The sequence below is a fragment of the Gossypium raimondii genome, chromosome 8 (assembly GCF_025698545.1).
Source record: "Gossypium raimondii isolate GPD5lz chromosome 8, ASM2569854v1, whole genome shotgun sequence".
Lineage (NCBI taxonomy): Eukaryota > Viridiplantae > Streptophyta > Magnoliopsida > Malvales > Malvaceae > Gossypium > Gossypium raimondii.
The window spans coordinates 46,069,958-46,078,641 of NC_068572.1; the positions used below are offsets into that span (position 1 = coordinate 46,069,958).

Below are 8,684 nucleotides of genomic sequence, written 5' to 3' on the forward strand. Positions count from 1 at the left end.
GAATTTGAGTTGAAACCGATAATGTTCCAGATGTTACAAACAATAAGACAGTTCGGTGGACTACTCACTAAAGATCTGAGATTACATTTAAGACTTTTTCTAGAAGTATGTAATTAATTCAAACAGAAGGGTGTTCTTGAAGACGCCTTGAGGCTTAAGTTGTTTCCATATTCTTTAAGAGATCGTGCAAGAGCATGGCTGAATACTTTACCGTCGAGAACAGTAGTATCATGAAATTATCTTTGCCAGAGATTTTTTCTACAGTATAACCCGCCTACTATGAATGTCAAGTTTAGAAACGATATTATGTCTTTTCGATAGATGGAGGACGAGACGCTATATGAAGCTTGGAAACGATTTAATGAGTTAATTCGGAAATATCTGAGGCATAGATGTCAATAGTGGACTCAAATGGAGATGTTTTACAACGGTTTGAATGTGCACACAAGTGTGGTAGTTGATGCATCTGTCAATGGTACTTTGTTGGACACAACTTCTAATAAAGCATACGAGATCTTGGAAAAAATTGCCAACAACGATTATTAGTATCCAACCATGAGAGTTGGGACGGGTAAGAGAGCTGCTAGTACCATTGAGCTTGATACAATCACTTTGTTAAAGACCCAAGTATCTTCTCTAGCTAATATGATTAAAACCATGAAAAATCCAACTCTAGCCTATGAATTGAAATCGATAGAGTTGTCATATGTTTATTGCAGGGAAAATCATGTCACTACACCAAAACAGACTTTTAGCGGCATTTTTAGCAGCGTTTGGATAAAAAATGCCGCTAAAAATTTAGCATTAGCGTCGTTTTACATAAAACGCTGCTAAAGATCAAGCATTAGCGACGCTTCTAGGAAAGCGCTGCGAAAAATGAGCTTTAGCGGCGTTTTTTGGAAAAACGTCGCAAAAAACCCAAGCCCAATGGCATCGTTTTTTGACCTTTCGGGGCTTTAGCGGTGTTTTGGAAAAGTATCGCTAATGCTGGGGGCTTTAGCAGCGTTTTTGAAAAAGCAGCGCTAATGCTCGGGTCTTTAGCGGCACTTTTTCAAAAACGCCGCTAATGCTCGGGTCTTTAGCGGCGCTTTTTTAAAAACATTGCTAATGCTCGGGTCTTTGGCGGCGCTTTTTCTAAAACGCCGCTAATGCTCGGGTCTTTAGCGGTGCTTTTTCATAAATGTCGCTAATGCTCGGGTCTTTAGCGGCGCTTTTTCAAAAACGCCGCTAATGCTCGGGTCTTTAGCGGCGCTTTTTTAAAAACGCCACTAATGCTCGAGTCTTTAGCGGCGCTTTTTTAAAAACGCCACTAATGCTTGGGTTTTTAGCGACGCTTTTTTAAAAAAAGCCGCTAATGCTCGGGTCTTTAGCGGCTTTTTTGAAAAAGCGCTGCTAATCCCAAATTGATCCTCCATACCAAAATAAGTGGAAATGAGTTTAAAATATGTCCAAAACATTAACATTTAAACATTTGTTAAGAATTTTTCTTTTGTTTTCAATATAAATGGCTTAAAAAACGAATAAAATTCTTAAACTTTGTTTGATTAAGAAATTTTGTATATAAAAAGGAACATCTTTAAATTTATGTGGATGGTTTTTATTTAGTTTCATTATGGGGAGATTAAAGATTGTTGGAGATTTTACCTAACAAATTATTATAGAAAGAGAGAAGATGGATTTAATTAACACCTTTTGAGAATCCATTCCCAATGAGCTGTATGGTGTATCAATTACGCATGTATGAATATATTTTCCTTCCACCATATGCTGCCACGAAACTTAAAGCCAATATTGTGGATTCCCGGAGAATTAGAAGATAAAAGAAAACCTATGGGAGATTCTTGTTACTGGTTTAATGTTGGTTTTGGATTTTGCAAGAAAGATATGTTGCATCAATTACACATGTGGATTTAATACAAGTTGAATCATTTTCCTCATCAGCTAACATTTTCTTATGCTAGTTTAGATCCAAATCCACACACCCAATTTTGATTTGCTTCCATCAAACTAATTCTTTTCTTGTAAAAACATATTATTTCAGTAATAAATGTTGAACCAACATTATTTTAATAATAAATTATGTTATTCATTTTACTTTAGTATTTTTTTCCCATCATGTTGATTTATGTATAGTTTGGATAGACAGTGCCTTTACTTGTGATTAGTATAAAAATAACAATGACGATAAAATTAGATAAAAGTGAACTAATCGCACTGCACTGCCCATCCAAATCCCAGTACCATACTCTTCTTTTAATTTTTTTTAAACCCTAAATAAGAAAGACAACCTCATTTAGCGAAGTCATTAACCCCTTTCTTAAATTTCCATAATAAAACTCGTACCCTATTCAAAAACCCTATTTTAACAAAATTCAATTATCTTTGAATTATTCGTAACCTATATTTATAATACGACGTGGTGATCGCTTAGACCTTTAATTAATTAACATACTTTTTTATTGACTAACATCTCTTGTTTTATTGACTCCTTTTATTTTAATTTAATAATTTAATTTAATGAGGTCAAATTTGAATTATTGTTTTGATATAATTTTGATTTAACAAGAGTTGAATCATACTTTATAGGATTTGAACCTTGGACGATAGGTTTTGAAGACCCACGTGCTACGAACTAAACTAATATCACTTTCTTATCATAATAAATAAAATTGTAAAAAATCATTTTATTTTATAACCCTAATACAATACATTGTATGTCGTATATAATATGAGAAAATGATAGATTAAGCAAAATTGCATCATAGGTTGTATTCAAAATTCAAATTCTTTTTGGTTTAGAGGGTTTTATGTTTGTTCGGTGATAAATTTTTCTTTCGCATATGTGATTTATCTTTTCGATATATAAAATGGTAGGGTGAATGATTTAAATTGTGGAATGTTTGGTTTATATAAGCGACAAGGTAAGAGAAGAAAAGCAAGATAAAATTGAAAGATGATCCCATTGTTGGTGATTCGATATATTTAAATATTAGATTTAAAAAAACATTGATAAATAAATATTAGATTTATTTAAATATTAGATTTAAAAAAACATTGATAAATTCAATATATTTAAATATTAGATTTAAAAAAAACATTGATAAATAAATAAAGTCACATAAGTAATAATTTTTAGCAGATAAAATAAAAAATTATTAACAGAGCAAAACGACGTCGTTTTGTTCAAAATGAAATGATTTTTTGCTCGCAAAAGGTAAGCAATAACGGCGTTTTTTATAAAAACGCCACAAAATTCATTTTACCTAAAAAAAATTTCGCACTGATTTTTCCCAAATTCCCCACCTAAAACCCCTAACTTTGCAAACAAAATGAAAAAAAAAGAAGAGGAAAATGGAGGCACCAAAGACGATTCAGCACAAAACCTCTCCAATCTACTTACGAGTTAGCAATTCCTACTACCGTTTGTTTCCCTGGAAAATATATGAGACTTAATATTATTATTTTGTTTGTTTATTTGTAATTGTGTTTTATCTTGTTGTGTTCATTACTCAGATCCCTATCGCTTTTATTACAGTTCCATTTTTCCTTTTTATTTTCTAATTTTGGGTGTTATTTATTCCATATAGATTTCTAATTATAATTTTTATCATCTTCCAAAAGAGGGAACTCGTTTTTGAAAACCCTAAGCAGAAGGAAGAAATCAAGTGATTTTAGCCACCGCCTCTCCATGCTTGACCATGAAGGTTCTATCTCTCAACCATGAATGTATCTTGCTTACACAAAAAAATAAGCTTTACGAAGTTTAAAATTTAACCGTGCACCCTTTCTTTTTATTATTTTTTTTCTATTTGTAATTCAATATCGCCAACCTCACTACGGGATGCCAGAAGAAGCTAGAAATCGACGATGATCAGAAACTGTAAGTTTCCTTGCTTATCTCTTTATATATTATATGCTTATCTTTCAATTTTCTTAAGCTTTATTTTTGAAATGTTTTATTCCAAAATAATCAGCATTTGTAGCCAATTTTTACTTACTGTGGTATAAACTAATATCAAGCACTTTGCTTGACGAATGCAATTTTATTCATCGCAATGGGGGTTTTTGATTTGTTTTCTTTTCGTCAGATCTTTGTAAGAATTCGGTTGATGGGTTCTCTGTCGGATTGGTTGATGAAAAAAATATCTTTGAATGGAGTGTTACAATTATTGGACCACCTGATACTCTTTAGTAAGTCCTCCTCGCCTTTTTTTTTTGGTAAAGTTTCTTTCTTTCTTTTGTTATTATCATTGAAATTAGTTGTTTCTTATGGATTCTTTGATGTGGATTTTGTGTGTTTACATTTGATTAGGAGATTAATGCTTAATAGGGTTTAGGGTTTTTTAAATTAGATTGATTTAGTTGAACTTTGATTTATGCCATAGTTGGTTTTAAGGTGTTCTATTAAATTCGAATAGGATTTTGGGGTTCTAAATTGGATTATCTTGATTGAGTTTTAGGTGATTGTAAGGTTAACGTATGATTTTGAGTCTTACCTATTGATTGTGTTGCCAATTGCCAATTGTTTAGGTTTCTCGAATTGATTGCAGGCAGCAATCTTAACAAAATAAATTGTTTGTTTTCGACAACTATACATGATAACCATGGGTAGGGGTTGCTGAATGCTTCTTTTCATTATATATATACATCATTTAGTTTTACCATCAAGATCTAGTTCTTGTAGTATTAGTTATCTTGAGAATGATATGTGGTAGTTTCTTAGCTTCTGCAAGGAGGTTGTTGGTTCTAACGAGCAAAAATTATTGTTCTTGTGCTTTTGGAATTTGTTTAGTCACAAAAGCTTGTCAACAGTTGTCTTTGCTTGTAGCTTATGTTCCTTGTTACGTTTCTTACCTTCCTGTTGCTTGTTATCCTCAAGTAATCTTGACATTGAATTGAGTTATTGAAGGTAACTCCCTCCTTTAAGCCTTAACTGCATTTTGGTGGTTTTTAACATTTTGCTTGTTATAATGCTACATCGTGTTCTCCTTGTATGTTTGATGCTCATGAGTTACGCAAATGTGCCTTGAAAATGTCTTCTTCTTGGTTGGCTATGTTGCAACTTTCAATCCCTTTTAATTTTCCTGTTAATTTTTGCTTTTCAATGGCCATCGTCATAGTAGTTAATTCTTCTTCTTTGGTCTCATTAGTGATGGTAACAAGTTGGGTTTTGGTATCTTATTTGAATTATTTGTAGAATTTGAATCATAAAAACATTGTCAAGTATCTTGGATCATTGAAGACAACAACTCACCTACATATAATTCTTGAGTAAGAAACCTTACATTGTGATTTGTAGTGTTCTCTCGAGCTGTTTGAAACTTGTACTTATTTCTTTACATGTTTGAAGGTATGTGGAGAATGGTTCACTTGCAAACATTATCAAGCCAAATAAATTTGGGCCTTTTCCTGAATCATTGGTGGTTGTTTATATTGCCTGTTTTGTTTCTACTGCAATTTATTGCTTCATTTCCCTATTAAAGTATCATTTCGATATGCTAATTACTTGTTGAACAGGTTTGGGAAGGATTGGTTTCTCTACATGAACAGGGTGTTATCCATCGGGATATCAATGGTGCAAATATTTTGACAACTAGAGAGGTAACCTACCAACTAGTTCTCTTTTTTCTTATTTCTTGTCCATCAGGAGTTCTATTACTATTTCTGGATCAGCTTTTTTTAGTGATTTTCTTGCTGTAAATTTGATTGTGGCGGCAGAGATCTGATAGAGAACAATACCATTTGACCTCCTCATTTTTGGGGCACTTGGAGACTGGTTGAATTTGGTTCACTTCATTCATATGTTTCATTGTACTTCAGCTGCTTATGTTGTGAGAAATCTGCTAAGATAAAATAATAAATGAAGTTGAAGTTAGTCATTGTTATCCCCAGTTTGATGGTTAAATAAAGTTAGTCAAATTGGAAATTTGGTCCTGTTTTTGGTGCATACATGCACTTCAACAGTTGGCCTTTGAAACAAATTGTTGTTTTTTACCATATATAATTTACTTGCTGCATGGATGGATGAAATTTGGGTAGTATTTTCCTTTCTTGACTTTCTATAAATGATTTTTCCTTTTGCTAAAGACCTCCATCTATAGTGTGTGAGCTACAGTTTCTTGTTGTTCTAGTTTAATGGATAATTTTTTGTTCCTCAAAATGAGATTGATGTGGTTTATTATGTTCAATTGCATATTGGATTGTCATATATATGTGTGTGTGTGTATGTGTCAGTTTTATGGAAATGTGATGCTGCTTCTTTTGGTTTAATGTATGTTGTTTTCTTGAGCTTTCTTTTGGCTTTCTTACCCGTCCGATCCTGCTTCATTTTAATTTTGTCTTCATTGTATTTGTTAATGCAGACGCCAAAGCCATCGTCTGGACCCCACAAGTTGAGGGAATGTTTGCCACTTATTCTCATTCTGCGAAACAGACTGAAGTATTCTTTGACATACAGAGAAGTGATTGGTATTCTTATGCAAAAGCATGTCAAAAATCTTAATGGATATATATATTTTTTATTTTTAACATCTCTATTGTTTACCAAGTTTGTTGGTTTATCTGATCATTTGGTTTTGCATCCTTTAGATATTGAAGGTGTAGTGGAGGATTCAATCTCTTCAAGCTGGAAAAGCCAAGGCTTAGCACTTTTTTAAGTAGAGTGTTATTTAATGTTGTTTCCATGGTCGTTTATCTTAGTCGAAACTTGAATTAGGTGTTATTGAAACAGGGTTTTGTAGCTACCTTGTGTACTAGCTTCTTTAATCATGATTGTTAATTATTACATGTTTTGTAGCTTCTTTCATATTTGGCTAGGTTAATATAGATCAGAGGAGCTGTGAGGTAGATTACTCATTTATTTAAACATAATATTTTAATTCTAAATTTAAATTCATTAATTTTTATATTTACCTTTAAAGTTAAAATTTTAATAGAAAATTTAATTTAATTAATTTTTTTATCCTTAAAATTATATAGTTTAAAGTTTAAATTTCAAAAATAAAATAAAATAAAATATTTATTATAGAAATAAATATTATTTAATTTATTTATTTAAAAGTTATGCTTTTAGTGGCGTTTGTCAAAAAGCGTCGCTAAAAGTCAATGTTATAGCGGCATTTTTAATAGAAGCGCCGCTAAAGGTCATGAGCTTTAGCGGCGTTTGTGGGAAAAGCGTCACTAAAGGTCTTGTTTTTAGCGGCGTTTTTGAGAAAAGCGCCGCCAAAGGTCTTGGTCTTTAGCGGCGTTTCTGGGAAAAATGCCGCTAAAGGTCTTGGTCTTTAATGGCTTTTGTGGGAAAAGCGTCGCTAAAGGTCCTGGTCTTTAGCGGTGTTTGTGGAAAAGGGACCGCTAAAAGTCCTGGTCTTTAGCGGTGTTTGTGGGAAAAGTGCCGCTAAAGGTCTTGGTCTTTAGCGGCTTTTTTTCTAAAAACGCCGCTAAAGTTAGCGACGCATCTTTAGTGGCATTTTTTCCGGCGCTTATCAAAGTGCCGCAAATACTTTTAGCGGCGCTTCCGCTAAAAGCCTGTTTTGGTGTAGTGTGTGTTTTACAAATGCCCTTCAATCCCAACGTCAGTATACTATATGGGTAATTCCAATCGAAATAGTAATCCATATTCCAACACCTACAATTCAAGGTGGAAGCAGCATCCAAATTTTAGTTTGGGTAATCAAGGTGCGGGAAACATAAACAATGCTGTAAGACAGAATGTCAACAATGCATCGCCTGTTATGTTCAACCTATGCCCAGGCAAAATACCTAATATGGTCAAGCATCATCTCCTATTTCCATTAAAGTTTTGTTAAAGGAATATATGGCCAAGAATGATTCTATAATTCAGAGTCAGGCTGCATCTCTCTAAGCACTTGAAAATCAAGTGGGGCAAATAGAGAATGCTCTAAATTCAAGGCCACAAGGAGCATTGTCGAGTGATACTAAGAATTCAAGAAAATAAATCACTCTTAGAAGTGGGACTCAGGTGGATGAAGTTGATCAAGATGCCACGAAAAAGGTAGACAAATCTAGCCGCAATCAGGAAAAGATTTTAGAACCTACTGAACGGTAGACAACACCTGAAAAGGGTAAACAGCAAAATGCTGTGGTAGAATCAGATCATGTTGTCAATAAGAATGCCACAAAAAAACAATATCAAAAACCTGAAGGGAGACCACCTCTACCTTTTCCACAACGATTCCATAATTCTAAACAAGATGCTCAGTTTAAAAGATTTTTGGAGGTTTTGAAGTAACTCCATATTAATATACAGCTGGTCGAAGCTTTGGAGAAAATGACCAATTACAAGAAATTCATGAAAGATATACTATTGAAAAAATATAAGTTGGGAGAATTTAAGACTGTTGCTCTCACCGAAGGGTGCACAACAATGTTGATGAATAAGTTACCTCCAAAGTTAAAGGACCTAGGGAGTTTCACTATCCCATATTCAATTGGAAATTATTATGTAGGAAAAGCATTATGTGATTTAGGAGTAAGTATAAATCTAATACCTATGTCTATTTTCAGGAAGCTAGGAATTGGGAAAGCGAGACCTACCATAGTAACTTTACAATTAGATGACTGATCTTACGCCCATCCAGAAGGTAAAATTAAAGATGTATTGGTAAGGGTGGATAAATTTATCTTTCCTGCAGATTTTCTTATTTTAGAATGTGAAGCTGACCGTG

At 33.3% G+C, this 8,684-nt stretch overlaps 1 long non-coding RNA gene across 1 annotated transcript; it reads left to right on the forward strand.

Moving 5' to 3' along the window:
* Window positions 1-3,794: 3,794 nt before the first annotated feature.
* On the forward strand, window positions 3,795-5,438 carry LOC105791674 (uncharacterized). Its single transcript, XR_008188198.1, has 3 exons — window positions 3,795-4,191; window positions 5,198-5,271; window positions 5,351-5,438. It is a non-coding gene; the product is annotated as an uncharacterized LOC105791674 (long non-coding RNA).
* The last annotated feature ends 3,246 nt before the right edge of the window (window positions 5,439-8,684 follow it).